The 18,824-nt window shown below is 47.8% G+C and overlaps 4 non-coding genes across 4 annotated transcripts; all 4 read right to left on the reverse strand.

Moving 5' to 3' along the window:
- Positions 1–1,236: 1,236 nt before the first annotated feature.
- On the reverse strand, positions 1,237–1,309 carry TRNAW-CCA (transfer RNA tryptophan (anticodon CCA)). Its single transcript has one exon. It is a non-coding gene; the product is annotated as a tRNA-Trp (tRNA).
- A 1,318-nt stretch (positions 1,310–2,627) lies between these two features.
- On the reverse strand, positions 2,628–2,700 carry TRNAS-CGA (transfer RNA serine (anticodon CGA)). The gene has a single exon. It is a non-coding gene; the product is annotated as a tRNA-Ser (tRNA).
- Positions 2,701–6,793: 4,093 nt separating this feature from the next.
- TRNAW-CCA (transfer RNA tryptophan (anticodon CCA)) lies at positions 6,794–6,866 on the reverse strand. The gene has a single exon. It is a non-coding gene; the product is annotated as a tRNA-Trp (tRNA).
- A 1,318-nt stretch (positions 6,867–8,184) lies between these two features.
- Positions 8,185–8,257, reverse strand: TRNAW-CCA (transfer RNA tryptophan (anticodon CCA)). The gene has a single exon. It is a non-coding gene; the product is annotated as a tRNA-Trp (tRNA).
- Between the last annotated feature and the right edge of the window lie 10,567 nt (positions 8,258–18,824).

Consider the following 18,824-nt stretch of genomic DNA (forward strand, 5'->3'; position numbering starts at 1 on the left):
GCATCTCTACATCGGATCACATACGTATTTGTTTATACATGTATATGCAACACGCTCTACAATACATTATACATTTACAAAAGATACATTGAAATGGAATCTAACAATTTTGTTCAATTAAATTCATCTCAGAATATACAAAACATAATTTGACTACACTTATGGATCGACTATGAGGTTAGTAGTCAGGAGGAATGATCTATAATTGCGCTTGAGCTTCTTGGCTTGTAATGTAAGGTCAATATTCGATTCATGGAGGTTTAATAATTGCACTGCTTTATATTCAATGGTCTGTTTGCCATAGTTCGTGCGTACTTTTTTAGTTTTTCGGCTAGAGCTTCTGAACCCATATTTCGTGGATACAGTTCTTGGGAAGGCATCCTGTAATTTGTGTTTATGTATGTGTTGCATCAATTTTAGATTATATACTTTTTTTGCAGATAGGATTTCATGTTTGAGAAAAAGTGGTTCAGTGGCCATGTCCTTGGCATGACCTTTATATTTTTCCAGAATACGAAGCACGGGCTTCTGCAGGATTATTAACCTATCATAATTTGTTTTAGTTGTTGTTCCCCACACCAACATACCGTATAGTAGTTTCGAGTAAAATAACGTATAGTAGAGTGATTTAGTTAACCACGAAGGTAGAAGGGAAGCAATTTTACTGAGACATCCTACAGAGCGAGAAAGCCTGACGAGGTCTTGGCCCCCTGATGAACATCAAGAAACGATAAATTATTAGAAATTAAAGCGGATGAAAAACCAACTTGCCGCAGCTGGGAACCGAACCCACAACATTCGCATTTCGCGTGCGATGCTCTACCAATTGAGCTACCGCGGCGCTGTTTCCCCATCAACATTCTTGGGTATTTATGTGTACTAGTAAAATCCTGGGAGTGTTAGCCAGCGCCACCACTCACTGACTTTGGCGGCGGACGTGGAACGTCCTCCTCGACGCAGGCGTAATGAAAAATTGTTTTTTTTCGGGTGAACGCAACTGGTCAATAAACCCACATATGCTACCTGAAGGCATCAATCTTGCTGGATTCGACACCCTCGCTATGTAATAAACGAGAAGAAAGGCGGTTAACCGAGGGGCCCGATATTTATTAGTCATATCATGCGAAGCCAACAAGGACTGACAGCAAGGAAAACATTGCGGAAATTAGTTGTGCCTAACAAATGGTATGAAGAAGCGATAAATTATTAGAAATTAAAGCGGATGAAAAAACAACTTGCTGCAGGTGGGACCCGAACCCACAACCTTCGCATTTGGCGTGCGATGCTCTACCAATTGAGCTACCGCGGCGCTGTTTCCCCATCAACTTTCTTGGGTATTTATGTGTACTAGTAAAATCCTGGGAGTGTTAGCCAGCGCCACCACTCACTGACCTTGGCGGCGGACGTGCAACGTCCTCCTTGACGCAGGCGTCACAAGAAAGTGATCTTTTCGGGTGAAGGCAACTGGTCAATAAACCCACATATGCTACCTGAAGGCATCAATCTTGCCGGATTCGAGACCCTCGCTATGTAATAAACTAGAAGAAAGGCGGTTAACCGAGGGGCCCGATATTTATTAGTCATATCATGAGAAGCCAACAAGGGCTGACAGCAAGGACAACATTGGGGAAATTAGTTGTGCCTAATAAATGGTATGAAGAAACGATAAATTATTAGAAATTAAAGCGGATGAAAAAACAACTTGGGAACCGAACCCACAACCTTCGCATTTCGCGTGCGATGCTCTACCAATTGAGCTACCGCGGCGCTGTTTCCCCATCAACTTTCTTGGGTATTTATGTGTACTAGTAAAATCCTGGGAGTGTTAGCCAGCGCCACCACTCGCTGACCTTGGCGGTGGACGTGGAACGTCCTCCTCGACGCAGGCGTCATGAAAAATTGATCTTTTCGGGTGAACGCAACTGGCCAATAAACCCACATATGCTACCTGAAGGCATCAATGTTGCCGGATTCGCGACCCTCGTTATGTAATAAACGAGAAGAAAGTGGGTTAACCGAGGGACCCGATATTTATTAGTCATATCATGAGAAGCCAACAAGCACTGACAGCAAGGACAACATTGGCGAAATTAGTTGTGCCTAATAAATGGTATGAAGAAACGATAAATTATTAGAAATTAAAGCGGATAAAAAACAAGTTGCCGCAGGTGGGAACCGAACCCAACAGCTTCGCATGTCGCGTGCGATGCTCTACCAATTCAGCTACCGCGGCGCTGTTTCCCCACCAACTTTCTTGGGTATTTATGTGTACTAGTAAAATCCTGGGAGTGTTAGCCAGCGCCACCACTCACTGACCTTGGCGGCGGACGTGGAACGTCCTCCTTGACGCAGGCGTCACAAGAAAGTGATCTTTTCGGGTGAAGGCAACTGGTCAATAAACCCACATATGCTACCTGAAGGCATCAATGTTGCCGGATTCGCGACCCTCGTTATGTAATAAACGAGAAGAAAGGGGGTTAACCGCGGGGCCCGATATTTATTAGTCATATCATGAGAAGCTAACAAGCACTGACAGTAAGGACAACATTGGAGAAATTAGTTGTGCCTAATAAATGCTATGAAGAAACGAGAAATTATTAGAAATTAAAGCGGACGAAAAAACAACTTGCCGCAGGTGGGAACCGAACCCACAACCTTCGCATTTCGCGTGCGATGCTCTACCAATTGAGCCACCGCGGCGCTGTTTCCCCATCAACTTTCTTGGGTATTTATGTGTACTGGTAAAATCCTGGGAGGGTTAGCCAGCGCCACCACTCACTGACATTGGCGGCGGACGTGGAACGTCCTCCTCGACGCAGGCGTCATGAAAAATTGATCTTTTCGGGTGAACACAACTGGTCAATAAACCCACATATGCTACCTGAAGGCATCAATCTTGATGGATTCGAGACCCCCGCTATGTAATAATCGAGAAGAAAGGCGGTTAACCGAGGGGTCCGATATTTATTAGTCATATCATGAGAAGCCAACAAGGACTGACAGCAAGGACAACATTGGGGAAATTAGTTGTGCCTAATAAATGGTATGAAGAAACGATAAATTATTAGAAATTAAAGCGGATGAAAAAACAACTTGGGAACCGAACCCACAACCTTCGCATTTCGCGTGCGATGCTCTACCAATTGAGCTACCGCGGCGCTGTTTCCCCATCAACTTTCTTGGGTAATAATGTGTACTAGTAAATCCCTGCGAGTGTTAGCCAGCGCCACCACTCACAGACCTTGGCGGCGGACGTGGAACGTCCTCGATGCCGCAGGCGTCACGAGAATGTGATCTTTTTGGGTGAAGAAAACTGGTGAATAAACCCACATATGCTACCTGAAGGCATCAATGTTGCGGGATTCGCGACCCTCGTTATGTAATAAACGAGAAGAAAGGGGGTTAACCGTAGGGCCCGATATTTATTAGTCATATCATGAGAAGCTAACAAGCACTGACAGTAAGGACAACATTGGGGAAATGAGTTGTGCCTAATAAATGCTATCAAGAAACGATAAATTATTAGAAATTAAAGCGGATGAAAAACCAACTTGCCGCAGGTGGGAACCGAACCCACAACATTCGCATTTCGCGTGCGATGCTCTACCAATTGAGCTACCGCGGCGCTGTTTCCCCATCAACATTCTTGGGTATTTATGTGTACTAGTAAAATCCTGGGAGTGTTAGCCAGCGCCACCACTCACTGACTTTGGCGGCGGACGTGGAACGTCCTCCTCGACGCAGGCGTCATGAAAAATTGTTTTTTTCGGGTGAACGCAACTGGTCAATAAACCCACATATGCTACCTGAAGGCATCAATCTTGCTGGATTCGACACCCTCGCTATCTAATAAACGAGAAGAAAGGCGGTTAACCGAGGGGCCCGATATTTATTAGTCATATCATGCGAAGCCAACAAGGACTGACAGCAAGGAAAACATTGCGGAAATTAGTTGTGCCTAACAAATGGTATGAAGAAGCGATAAATTATTAGAAATTAAAGCGGATGAAAAAACAACTTGCTGCAGGTTGGACCCGAACCCACAACCTTCGCATTTGGCGTGCGATGCTCTACCAATTGAGCTACCGCGGCGCTGTTTCCCCATCAACTTTCTTGGGTATTTATGTGTACTAGTAAAATCCTGGGAGTGTTAGCCAGCGCCACCACTCACTGACCTTGGCGGCGGACGTGCAACGTCCTCCTTGACGCAGGCGTCACAAGAAAGTGATCTTTTCGGGTGAAGGCAACTGGTCAATAAACCCACATATGCTACCTGAAGGCATCAATCTTGCCGGATTCGAGACCCTCGCTATGTAATAAACTAGAAGAAAGGCGGTTAACCGAGGGGCCCGATATTTATTAGTCATATCATGAGAAGCCAACAAGGGCTGACAGCAAGGACAACATTGGGGAAATTAGTTGTGCCTAATAAATGGTATGAAGAAACGATAAATTATTAGAAATTAAAGCGGATGAAAAAACAACTTGGGAACCGAACCCACAACCTTCGCATTTCGCGTGCGATGCTCTACCAATTGAGCTACCGCGGCGCTGTTTCCCCATCAACTTTCTTGGGTATTTATGTGTACTTGTAAAATCCTGGGAGTGTTAGCCAGCGCCACCACTCGCTGACCTTGGCGGTGGACGTGGAACGTCCTCCTCGACGCAGGCGTCATGAAAAATTGATCTTTTCGGGTGAACGCAACTGGCCAATAAACCCACATATGCTACCTGAAGGCATCAATGTTGCCGGATTCGCGACCCTCGTTATGTAATAAACGAGAAGAAAGTGGGTTAACCGAGGGACCCGATATTTATTAGTCATATCATGAGAAGCCAACAAGCACTGACAGCAAGGACAACATTGGCGAAATTAGTTGTGCCTAATAAATGGTATGAAGAAACGATAAATTATTAGAAATTAAAGCGGATAAAAAACAAGTTGCCGCAGGTGGGAACCGAACCCAACAGCTTCGCATGTCGCGTGCGATGCTCTACCAATTCAGCTACCGCGGCGCTGTTTCCCCACCAACTTTCTTGGGTATTTATGTGTACTAGTAAAATCCTGGGAGTGTTAGCCAGCGCCACCACTCACTGACCTTGGCGGCGGACGTGCTACGTCCTCCTTGACGCAGGCGTCACAAGAAAGTGATCTTTTCGGGTGAAGGCAACTGGTCAATAAATCCACATATGCTACCTGAAGGCATCAATCTTGCCGGATTCGAGACCCTCGCTATGTAATAAACGAGAAGAAAGGCGGTTAACCGAGGCGCCCGATATTTATTAGTCATATCATGAGAAGCCAACAAGGGCTGACAGCAAGGACAACATTGGGGAAATTAGTTGTGCCTAATAAATGGTATGAAGAAACGATAAATTATTTGAAATTAAAGCGGATGAAAAAACAACTTGGGAACCGAACCCACAACCTTCGCATTTCGCGTGCGATGCTCTACCAATTGAGCTACCGCGGCGCTGTTTCCCCATCAACTTTCTTGGGTATTTATGTGTACTAGTAAAATCCTGGGAGTGTTAGCCAGCGCCACCACTCACTGACCTTGGCGGCGGACGTGGAACGTCCTCTTCGACGCAGGCGTCATGAAAAATTGATCTTTTCGGGTGAACACAACTGGTCAATAAACCCACATATGCTACCTGAAGGCATCAATCTTGATGGATTCGAGACCCCCGCTATGTAATAATCGAGAAGAAAGGCGGTTAACCGAGGGGTCCGATATTTATTAGTCATATCATGAGAAGCCAACAAGGACTGACAGCAAGGACAACATTGGGGAAATTAGTTGTGCCTAATAAATGGTATGAAGAAACGATAAATTATTAGAAATTAAAGCGGATGAAAAAACAACTTGGGAACCGAACCCACAACCTTCGCATTTCGCGTGCGATGCTCTACCAATTGAGCTACCGCGGCGCTGTTTCCCCATCAACTTTCTTGGGTAATAATGTGTACTAGTAAATCCCTGCGAGTGCTAGCCAGCGCCACCACTCACAGACCTTGGCGGCGGACGTGGAACGTCCTCGATGCCGCAGGCGTCACGAGAATGTGATCTTTTTGGGTGAAGAAAACTGGTGAATAAACCCACATATGCTACCTGAAGGCATCAATGTTGCGGGATTCGCGACCCTCGTTATGTAATAAACGAGAAGAAAGGGGGTTAACCGTAGGGCCCGATATTTATTAGTCATATCATGAGAAGCTAACAAGCACTGACAGTAAGGACAACATTGGGGAAATTAGTTGTGCCTAATAAATGCTATCAAGAAACGATAAATTATTAGAAATTAAAGCGGATGAAAAAACAACTTGCCGCAGGTGGGAACCGAACCCACAATATTCGCATTTCGCGTGCGATGCTCTACCAATTGAGCTACCGCGGCGCTGTTTCCCCATCAACATTCTTGGGTATTTATGTGTACTAGTAAAATCCTGGGAGTGTTAGCCAGCGCCACCACTCACTGACTTTGGCGGCGGACGTGGAACGTCCTCCTCGACGCAGGCGTCATGAAAAATTGTTTTTTTCGGGTGAACGCAACTGGTCAATAAACCCACATATGCTACCTGAAGGCATCAATCTTGCTGGATTCGACACCCTCGCTATGTAATAAACGAGAAGAAAGGCGGTTAACCGAGGGGCCCGATATTTATTAGTCATATCATGCGAAGCCAACAAGGACTGACAGCAAGGAAAACATTGCGGAAATTAGTTGTGCCTAACAAATGGTATGAAGAAGCGATAAATTATTAGAAATTAAAGCGGATGAAAAAACAACTTGCTGCAGGTGGGACCCGAAACCACAACCTTCGCATTTGGCGTGCGATGCTCTACCAATTGAGCTACCGCGGCGCTGTTTCCCCATCAACTTTCTTGGGTATTTATGTGTACTAGTAAAATCCTGGGAGTGTTAGCCAGCGCCACCACTCACTGACCTTGGCGGCGGACGTGCAACGTCCTCCTTGACGCAGGCGTCACAAGGAAGTGATCTTTTCGGGTGAAGGCAACTGGTCAATAAACCCACATATGCTACCTGAAGGCATCAATCTTGCCGGATTCGAGACCCTCGCTATGTAATAAACGAGAAGAAAGGCGGTTAACCGAGGCGCCCGATATTTATTAGTCATATCATGAGAAGCCAACAAGGGCTGACAGCAAGGACAACATTGGGGAAATTAGTTGTGCCTAATAAATGGTATGAAGAAACGATAAATTATTTGAAATTAAAGCGGATGAAAAAACAACTTGGGAACCGAACCCACAACCTTCGCATTTCGCGTGCGATGCTCTACCAATTGAGCTACCGCGGCGCTGTTTCCCCATCAACTTTCTTGGGTATTTATGTGTACTAGTAAAATCCTGGGAGTGTTAGCCAGCGCCACCACTCACTGACCTTGGCGGCGGACGTGGAACGTCCTCTTCGACGCAGGCGTCATGAAAAATTGATCTTTTCGGGTGAACGCAACTTGTCAATAAACCCACATATGCTACCTAAAGGCATCAATCTTGCTGGATTCGAGACCCTCGCTATGTAATAAACGAGAAGAAAGGCGGTTAACCGAGGGGCCCGATATTTATTAGTCATATCATGCGAAGCCAACAAGGACTGACAGCAAGGACAACATTGCGGAAATTAGTTGTGCCTAACAAATGGTATGAAGAAACGATAAATTATTAGAAATTAAAGCGGATGAGAAAACAACTTGCCGCAGGTAGGAACCGAACCCACAACCTTCGCATTTCGCGTGCGATGCTCTACCAATTGAGCTACCGCGGCGCTGTTTCCCCATCAACTTTCTTGGGTATTTATGTGTACTAGTAAACCCTGGGAGTGTTAGCCAGCGCCACCAATCACTGACCTTGGCGGAGCACGTGGAGCGTCCTCCTTTACGCAGGCGTCACAAAAAAGTAATCTTTTCGGGTGAAGTCAACTGGTCAATAAACCCACATATGCTACCTGAAGGCATCAATCTTGCTGGATTCGACACCCTCGCTATGTAATAAACGAGAAGAAAGGCGGTTAACCGAGGGGCCCGATATTTATTAGTCATATCATGCGAAGCCAACAAGGACTGACAGCAAGGAAAACATTGCGGAAATTAGTTGTGCCTAACAAATGGTATGAAGAAGCGATAAATTATTAGAAATTAAAGCGGATGAAAAAACAACTTGCTGCAGGTGGGACCCGAACCCACAACCTTCGCATTTGGCGTGCGATGCTCTACCAATTGAGCTACCGCGGCGCTGTTTCCCCATCAACTTTCTTGGGTATTTATGTGTACTAGTAAAATCCTGGGAGTGTTAGCCAGCGCCACCACTCACTGACCTTGGCGGCGGACGTGCAACGTCCTCCTTGACGCAGGCGTCACAAGAAAGTGATCTTTTCGGGTGAAGGCAACTGGTCAATAAACCTACATATGCTACCTGAAGGCATCAATCTTGCCGGATTCGAGACCCTCGCTATGTAATAAACGAGAAGAAAGGCGGTTAACCGAGGGGCCCGATATTTATTAGTCATATCATGAGAAGCCAACAAGGACTGACAGCAAGGACAACATTATGGAAATTAGTTGTGCCTAATAAATGGTATGAAGAAACGATAAATTATTAGAAATTAAAGCGGATGAAAAAACAACTTGGGAACCGAACCCACAACCTTCGCATTTCGCGTGCGATGCTCTACCAATTGAGCTACCGCGGCGCTGTTTCCCCATCAACTTTCTTGCGTATTTATGTGTACTAGTAAAATCCTGGGAGTGTTAGCCAGCGCCACCACTCACTGACCTTGGCGGCGGACGTGGAACGTCCTCCTCGACGCAGGCGTCATGAAAAATTGATCTTTTCGGGTGAACGCAACTTGTCAATAAACCCACATATGCTACCTAAAGGCATCAATCTTGCTGGATTCGAGACCCTCGCTATGTAATAAACGAGAAGAAAGGCGGTTAACCGAGGGGCCCGATATTTATTAGTCATATCATGCGAAGCCAACAAGGACTGACAGCAAGGACAACATTGCGGAAATTAGTTGTGCCTAACAAATGGTATGAAGAAACGATAAATTATTAGAAATTAAAGCGGATGAGAAAACAACTTGCCGCAGGTAGGAACCGAACCCACAACCTTCGCATTTCGCGTGCGATGCTCTACCAATTGAGCTACCGCGGCGCTGTTTCCCCATCAACTTTCTTGGGTATTTATGTGTACTAGTAAACCCTGGGAGTGTTAGCCAGCGCCACCAATCACTGACCTTGGCGGAGCACGTGGAGCGTCCTCCTTTACGCAGGCGTCACAAAAAGTAATCTTTTCGGGTGAAGGCAACTGGTCAATAAACCCACATATGCTACCTGAAGGCATCAATCTTGCCCGATTCGCGACCCTCGTTAAGTAATAAACGAGAAGAAAGGGGGTTAACCGAGGGGCCCTATATCGATTAGTCATATCATGGGAAGCCAACAAGCACTGACAGCAAGCACAACATTGGGGAAATTAGTTTTGCCTAATAAATGGTATGAAGAAACGATAAATTATTAGAAATGAAAGCGGATGAAAAAACAACTAGCCGCAGGTGGGAACCGAACCCACAACCTTCGCATTTCGCGTGCGATGCTCTACCATTTGAGCTACCGCGGCGCTGTTTCCCCATCAACTTTCTTGGGTAATAATGTGTACTAGTAAATCCCTGGGAGTGTTAGCCAGCGCCACCACTCACAGACCTCGGCGGCGGACGTAGAAGGTCCTCGTCGCCGCAGGCGTCACGAGAATGTGATCTTTTTGGGTGTAGGAAACTGGTGAATAAACCCACATATGCTACCTGAAGGCATCAATCTTTCCGGATTCGAGACCCTCGCTATGTAATAAACGAGAAGAAAGGCGGTTAACCGAGGGGCCCGATATTTATTAGTCATATCATGAGAAGCCAACAAGGACTCACAGCAAGGACAACATTGGGGAAATTAGTTGTGCCTAATAAATGGTATGAAGAAACGATAAATTATTAGAAATTAAAGCGGATAAAAAACAACTTGCCGCAGGTGGGAACCGAACCCACAACCTTCGCATGTCGCGTGCGATGCTCTATCAATTCAGCTACCGCGGCGCTGTTTCCCCACCAACTTTCTTGGGTATTTATGTGTACTAGTAAAATCCTGGGAGTGTTAGCCAGTGCCACCACTCACTGACCTTGGCGGCGGACGTGGAACGTCCTCCTTGACGCAGGCGTCACAAGAAATTGATCTTTTCGGGTGAAGGCAACTGGTCAATAAACCCACATACGCTACCTGAAGGCATCAATGTTGCCGGATTCGCGACCCTCGTTATGTAATAAACAAGAAGAAAGGGGGTTAACCGAGGGGCCCGATATTTATTAGTCATATTGTAACAGATACAAAAGGCACGGACAAGAGAAAAGAAGGGAAGACGAAGAGGACGAAGCGTTGGAGAGGCCGAGCTGCGCTACTATCACGCGACGATCATCATCCATCGCCTGTAAATAAAACCATTTCTTCGCAACTCTTCGTAACAGTTGTGGTGGAAGGTGCGGGGTAATCGACACCCGAAGACGGAGGCTGAACCAGAAATTCTTCGACGGAGCCGTCGCATTGCTGGACTCCCACCGTATCTACCGGAGCTGAATATGTCCCACGACGCAGACGAACAACGGCCCATTCCAACAGCTGCGCCGACAAGTTCCGTTCTGCAACTGAGAGATGCGCGTCCCTTCGCCGGAAGATCGGACGAAGACGTCGAGGAATGGCTCGTCCATTATCACCGGGTGAGTGCCGCCAACAAGTGGAACAGCGCTTCTCAGCTTTCGAACGTCGTGTTCTTCCTAACGGATACTGCGTTGCTGTGGTTCGACAATAACGAGGAAACGTTCACAACATGGGGAAGATTTGTTTCCGAAATCAAAGAGAGATTCGGCGACTCCGCGACGAAAAAGAAAAGGGCCGAACAGACGCTACTGCAACGTGCGCAAGTGCCAGGCGAAACCTGCACGACCTATATTGAGGCGGTAATAAAACTGTGTAGGATGGTGGACTCTGGAATGTCTGAGGAAGATAAAGTCGGGCACATCCTGAAAGGAATTGCCGAAGACGTCTATAATTTCCTCATCGCAAAGGACAACCTGGCTTCCGTCACTGACATCATTCGGCATTGTCGTACTTTCGAGCAGCTGAAAACGAGGCGCATCACGCCGAAGTTTGGCAGGCTAGCCAATGTGACAACAGTTGCAAGCGTGGACAGCAACCAGCCCCTCGATCTTGCATCAACGATCAGACAAATAGTTCGAGAAGAGCTCAGCCTGCACGCACAAGCAACACATTCAGGCACTCACAGCTTCCGCTTATCACCAGATTTCCAGTCAAACGTGGCATCCATCGCCCCGTATCGTGCGGCGAGGGGCACCGAGGATTATGAACTCGCGCCCCGACAGCAGCCACGTCTCTACGACAGAGGCGCTACTTATGACGCTCGGCCACAACGAGAGCAGCCGCGGTTTTACCCCCGAGGTCCTGTGACTTCTGTCAGGCCGCGACAAGAAGGGCACCGACCCTACTACCACGACGTGACTTATGAACGATATGACGGATTTCAGCGAGGCGCAGAGACACGTTATCCACATGACAACGAACTTTCTCGCCGCCCGCAGCAGCCTAGCATCCGTTTCGAGGAAGATGCTGTGCACCACGACCCTCCCGTGTGCTACAACTGCGGTGCCACAGGCCATATAGCACGGTATTGTCGCCAAGGCCGTCAATCACGAAGGACACCAACAATGCTATCGCCACCCAGAACCCGTACTTCATATGACTTGCGGACGACCGATTCCCTTCCAATGGACCACTTCCCACACGAGACCAGACGCAGCGATTCGCCAACTTCTGAGCGGAGTTTGACGCCACCAAATAATCGTCCCCGTCGCTCTCCGTCCCCTCGGCGCCGTTCTTCGTCACCGCCGCCGGGAAACTAGCATCCGCGGCCAATGGAGGTGAGGTCGCCGGACGGTCTTTGCCAGAAATTCCTCTGCCTGTTGTGCTGCTCAAAAACAAAGTGAATGTCTCGATTGACGGAATACCGACCATGGCGTTAGTTGATACTGGGGCGACTGTGTCTGTGATGAGCCTCGCTTTCAAGAACCGTCTAGGCCACAAAGTTATGTTTTCTTGGAACGACGGTATTACTTTTCGTGGAGTGGGCGGCGAGTGGCTTCATCCCCTTGGTGTTTGTGCTGTGAGTGTTTTGTTGGCTGGGAAAGTTTTTGTGTCGGAATTCGTTGTTCTTGCTCGTTGTTCGCACGATGTTATTCTTGGTATTGATTTTCTTGAACAGTGCGGCGCTTCCGTGGACTGTGGTTGTGGCGAAATATCATTGAACAAGTTAATTATATCAACAGATTCCGAACAAAGCTCGCGTGGCGAACACAGGGACACAGACACACTCAGTGTTCTTGATGAAGTGATTGCACCATCGTGGTGCCTGACGCCCGTTCGTGTTTCTGCAACTACTGTTGACGCTGATTGTGTTGATATTGTAGTTAGGCCTCTCTGCATAAACTGTGCTAAAAAAGATATACTTGTGCCCTGCTCTGTCGTGTGCATGACGAAAGGAGTCGCCACATTGTGGGCGCTGAACTGTTCCGCCACGCCGGTTGTCCTTCCTCGCGGTATGAAAATCGCTCTCTTCGATGAAGCCGCATGTAACTCAATGGCGGCCCTAACTACGGACGTCTCTACAGCTTGCTCTCCTTGCGATAATAGCCATTTTGAAGAGCTAATGCTTGGCATGATCAGCAAGGCTCTCGGTACGTCGGAACGGCAAGCACTGGTACATGTCCTTGCCAGGCATGAGGCTGCATTCGACTTCACGCATGGAGATGCACCCCTTCATTTGCCGTCGTCCCGCGCTCGTCACAGAATAGATACCGGCTTCGCACACCCCATCCGCCAGAAGCCCTACCGAGTGTCATCCTCCGAGCGAAAGGTTATTGCACAACAAGTCAAGGAGATGATGGACAAAGGTGTCGTTCAAGAGTCGTCTAGTCCTTGGGCAGCCCCAGTAATCCTGGTCAGAAAAAAAGATGGCTCCTGGATATTCTGCGTGGATTACAGACATCTAAACGCAGTGACGAAGAAAGATGTCTATCCACTACCGCGAATAGATGACGTCATTGATTGCTTACACGCTGCTTCTTACTTCTCAACACTTGATTTGCGATCGGGGTATTGGCAAATACCTATGGACCCTGCCGACAAGGAAAAGACCGCTTTCGTGACTCCAGATGGCCTATTCGAATTTAATGTTATGCCTTTTGGCCTTTGCAATGCTCCTGCCACCTTCGAAAGATTCATGGACACAGTACTACGTGGTCTGAAGTGGGAGATATGCATGTGTTACCTCGATGATGTTGTAATCTTTGGCCGCACGTTTGAAGAACATAATCAACGCCTCAGCCTTGTTCTCGACTGCATCGAGAAAGCTGGGCTGGTTCTAAACTCAAAGAAATGCCGCTTTGGCGAACGTCAAACACTGGTCCTGGGACACTTAGTTGACAAGGATGGCGTCAGACCCGATCCTCGTAAGATTGAAGCGGTGAGCTCCTTCAAGCCACCACAATCAGCACGAGAACTTCGCTCATTCATTGGCCTATGTTCATATTTTCGTCGTTTTGTTCCCAGGTTTGCCGACATCGTTTACCCGTTGACAAGTATTTTGCGACAAAATGCATCCTTCAATTGGACACCAGAGTGTGACGCATCATTTTCTCAACTGAAATTTATACTAACGTCAGCACCGCTCTTGCGTCACTTCGATCCGTCTTGCCCAACTGAAGTTCACACTGATGCTAGTGGAATTGGGATAGGAGCGGTGCTTGTACAACGTCACAGTGGCGCAGAACATGTAGTCGCATATGCCAGCCGTTGCCTGAGCAAATCTGAACGGAATTATACGGTTACGGAACAGGAATGCCTGGCAGCTGTTTTCGCCATACAGAAGTTTCGGTGTTATCTTTACGGTAGACCATTCAAGATTATCACCGACCATCATTCTTTATGCTGGCTGGTCGGTTTGCGTGATCCCTCTGGTCGCCTCGCACGTTGGGCACTGCGCCTCCAGGAATACGACTTTGTGGTGTCGTACAAGAGTGGCCGTCGTCACGCTGACGCAGACTGCCTCTCTCGGATTCCTCTTGCGGCTACCGACTGCGATGCTGAGAATTTTGACGACTGTCTCGCTGCTGTTACTTCTACGTTCCCTGACGCGGCAGACTTTCAGCGAGAACAACGGAGTGATGTTACCCTCGATCCGCTTTTTGTTGCCGCCCGTACTTCTCAAGGCAGTGGTCGCTTTACCGTCCGTGATAAATTACTCTACAAAACTAATTATTCCGGGCATGGAGCGCGTTTTCTGCTTGTTGTCCCGGAGAGCCTTCGCTCCGACGTTCTACGCGCCATGCATGATGATGTGACATCCGGCCATTTCGGTTTCGTACGAACACTACACCGCACGCAGGAGCGCTTTTACTGGCCCAAGATGTACGAAACAACCAAGCGCTATGTCGCTAGTTGTGAAACGTGCCAACGTCACAAGCGACCGACCACCGCAGCCCCGGGTCCCCTTCGGCCATTGACACCACCCAACACGCCATTCGAGCAAGTAGGCATTGACCTTTTGGGTCCATTCCCGTTATCTAGCAACAAGAACCGTTGGATAATTGTCTGCGTAGACCATCTTACACGGTATGCAGAAACTGCAGCCATACCGTCTTCCACCGCCGCTTGCGTGGCGGTCTTCCTGTTGCGTTCCGTGGTCCTTCGTCATGGCCCACCACGTGTCATCATCAGCGACCGTGGTCGCCAGTTCACTGCTGATGCCATTGAAGAGCTACTTCGTTTGTGCACTTCCCAGTTCCGTCATTCCACGCCGTACCATCCACAGACCAATGGCCTCGTTGAAAGGACGAACAGAACGCTGACCAACATGCTTGCCATGTACGTCTCCTCCAATCATAAGAACTGGGACGACGTGCTGCCCTTCATCACTTACGCATACAACACGGCGAAACACGAAACCACGAACTATAGCCCATTTTATCTCCTCTATGCCAGGTTACCGCGAAGCCCTCTGGACACTTTCTTACCGTTCGTTCTGCACAGTGACGATTCTGTATCGAATACTTTGTGTCTCGCCGAAGAAGCGCGTCGAATAGCTCGTCTTCGTACTCTGGCCTCGCAAAGTCGTTCGAAAGAGCGATACGACAACCGTCACGTACAAGTATCGTTGGAAAAAGGTGACTTGGTCCTTCTTTGGACACCGCAACGCAAGCGTGGATTGTGCCAAAAGTTATTGTCAAAATATTCAGGCCCATTTGTAGTTGTGGACCGCCTGAGCGAACTCACTTACGTCATAGCTCGCCTACTGTGCAATGGTCGGCGATCAAGCAGAACTCAGCTGACTCACATTGCTCGCCTGAAGCCTTTCTACCCTGCTTGCGCATCCTGACTCGCCCCACGGGCTTCGTCTGCTTGCGGGGAAATGTAACAGATACAAAAGGCACGGACAAGAGAAAAGAAGGGAAGACGAAGAGGACGAAGCGTTGGAGAGGCCGAGCTGCGCTACTATCACGCGACGATCATCATCCATCGCCTGTAAATAAAACCATTTCTTCGCAACTCTTCGTAACAATATCATGAGAAGCTAACAAGCACTGACAGTAAGGACAACATTGGGGAAATTAGTTGTGCCTAATAAATGGTATGAAGAAACGATAGATTATTAGAAATTAAAGCGGATGAAAAAACAACTTGGGAACCGAACCCACAACCTTCGCATTTCGCGTGCGATGCTCTACCAATTGAGCTACCGCGGCGCTGTTTCCCCATCAACTTTCTTGGGTATTTATGTGTACTAGTAAAATCCTGGGAGTGTTAGCCAGCGCCACCACTCACTGACCTTGGCGGCGGACGTGGAACGTCCTCCTCGACGCAGGCGTCATGAAAAATTGATCTTTTCGGGTGAACGCAACTTGTCAATAAACCCACATATGCTACCTAAAGGCATCAATCTTGCTGGATTCGAGACCCTCGCTATGTAATAAACGAGAAGAAAGGCGGTTAACCGAGGGGCCCGATATTTATTAGTCATATCATGCGAAGCCAACAAGGACTGACAGCAAGGACAACATTGCGGAAATTAGTTGTGCCTAACAAATGGTATGAAGAAACGATAAATTATTAGAAATTAAAGCGGATGAGAAAACAACTTTCCGCAGGTAGGAACCGAACCCACAACCTTCGCATTTCGCGTGCGATGCTCTACCAATTGAGCTACCGCGGCGCTGTTTCCCCATCAACTTTCTTGGGTATTTATGTGTACTAGTAAACCCTGGGAGTGTTAGCCAGCGCCACCAATCACTGACCTTGGCTGAGCACGTGGAGCGTCCTCCTTTACGCAGGCGTCACAAAAAAGTAATCTTTTCGGGTGAAGGCAACTGGTCAATAAACCCACATATGCTACCTGAAGGCATCAATCTTGCCCGATTCGCGACCCTCGTTAAGTAATAAACGAGAACAAAGGGGGTTAACCGAGGGGCCCTATATCGATTAGTCATATCATGGGAAGCCAACAAGCACTGACAGCAAGGACAACATTGGGGAAATTAGTTGTGCCTAATAAATGGTATGAAGAAACGATAAATTATTAGAAATGAAAGCGGATGAAAAAACAACTAGCCGCAGGTGGGAACCGAACCCACAACCTTCGCATTTCGCGTGCGATGCTCTACCAATTGAGCTACCGCGGCGCTGTTTCCCCATCAACTTTCTTGGGTAATAATGTGTACTAGTAAATCCCTGGGAGTGTAAGCCAGCGCCACCACTCACAGACCTCGGCGGCGGACGTGGAACGTCCTCGATGCCGCAGGCGTCACGAGAATGTGATCTTTTTGGGTGTAGGAAACTGGTGAATAAACCCACATATGCTACCTGAAGGCATCAATCTTGCCGGATTCGCGACCCTCGTTATGTAATAAACGAGAAGAAAGGGGGTTAACCGAGGGGCCCGATATTTATTAGTCATATCATGAGAAGCTAACAAGCACTGACAGCAAGGACAACATTGGGGAAATTAGTTGTGCCTAATAAATGCTATGAAGAAACGATAAATTATTAGAAATTAAAGCGGATGAAAAAACCACTAGCCGCAGGTGGGAACCGAACCCACAACCTTCGCATTTCGCGTGCGATGCTCTACCAATTGAGCTACCGCGGCGCTGTTTCCCCATCACCTTTCTTGGGTAATAATGTGTACTAGTAAAACCCTGGGACTGTTAGCCAGCGCCACCAGTCACTGACCTTGGCGGCGGACGTGGAACGCCCTCCTTGACGCAGGCGTCACAAGAAAGTGATCTTTTCGGGTGAAGGCAACTGGTCAACAAACCCACATATGCTACCTGAAGGCATCAATCTTTCCGGATTCGAGACCCTCGCTATGTAATAAACGAGAAGAAAGGCGGTTAACCGAGGGGCCCGATATTTATTAGTCATATCATGCGAAGCCAACAAGGACTGACAGCAAGGAAAACATTGCGGAAATTAGTTGTGCCTAACAAATGGTATGAAGAAGCGATAAATTATTAGAAATTAAAGCGGATGAAAAAACAACTTGGGAACCGAACCCACAACCTTCGCATTTCGCGTGCGATGCTCTACCAATTGAGCTACCGCGGCGCTGTTTCCCCATCAACTTTCTTGGGTATTTATGTGTACTAGTAAAATCCTGGGAGTGTTAGCCAGCGCCACCACTCACTGACCTTGGCGGCGGACGTGGAACGTCCTCCTCGACGCAGGCGTCATGAAAAAGTAATCTTTTCGGGTGAAGGCAACTGGTCAATAAACCCACATATGCTACCTGAAGGCATCAATCTTGCCCGATTCGCGACCCTCGTTAAGTAATAAACGAGAACAAAGGGGGTTAACCGAGGGGCCCTATATCGATTAGTCATATCATGGGAAGCCAAGAAGCACTGACAGCAAGCACAACATTGGGGAAATTAGTTGTGCCTAATAAATGGTATGAAGAAACGATAAATTATTAGAAACGAAAGCGGATGAAAAAACAACTAGCCGCAGGTGGGAACCGAACCCACAACCTTCGCATTTCGCGTGCGATGCTCTACCAATTGAGCTACCGCGGCGCTGTTTCCCCATCAACTTTCTTGGGTAATAATGTGTACTAGTAAATCCCTGGGAGTGTTAGCCAGCGCCACCACTCACAGACCTCGGCGGCGGACGTAGAAGGTCCTCGTCGCCGCAGGCGTCACGAGAATGTGATCTTTTTGGGTGTAGGAAACTGGTGAATAAACCCACATATGCTACCTGAAGGCATCAATCTTTCCGGATTCGAGACCCTCGCTATGTAATAAACGAGAAGAAAGGCGGTTAACCGAGGGGCCCGATATTTATTAGTCATATCATGAGAAGCCAACAAGGACTCACAGCAAGGACAACATTGGGGAAATTAGTTGTGCCTAATAAATGGTATGAAGAAACGATAAATTATTAGAAATTAAAGCGGATGAAAAAACAACTTGCCGAAGCTGGGAACCGAACCCACAACCTTCGCATTTCGCGTGCGATGCTCTACCAATTGAGCTACCGCGGCGCTGTTTCCCCATCAACTTTCTTGGGTATTAATGTGAACTAGTAAAACCCTGGCAGTGTTAGCCAGCGCCACCACTCACAGACCTTGGCGGCGGACGTGGAACGTCCTCGATGCCGCAGGCGTCACGAGAATGTGATCTTTTCGGGT

This window comes from Dermacentor variabilis, chromosome 9, assembly GCF_050947875.1.
Source record: "Dermacentor variabilis isolate Ectoservices chromosome 9, ASM5094787v1, whole genome shotgun sequence".
In the NCBI taxonomy this organism is placed as follows: domain Eukaryota; kingdom Metazoa; phylum Arthropoda; class Arachnida; order Ixodida; family Ixodidae; genus Dermacentor; species Dermacentor variabilis.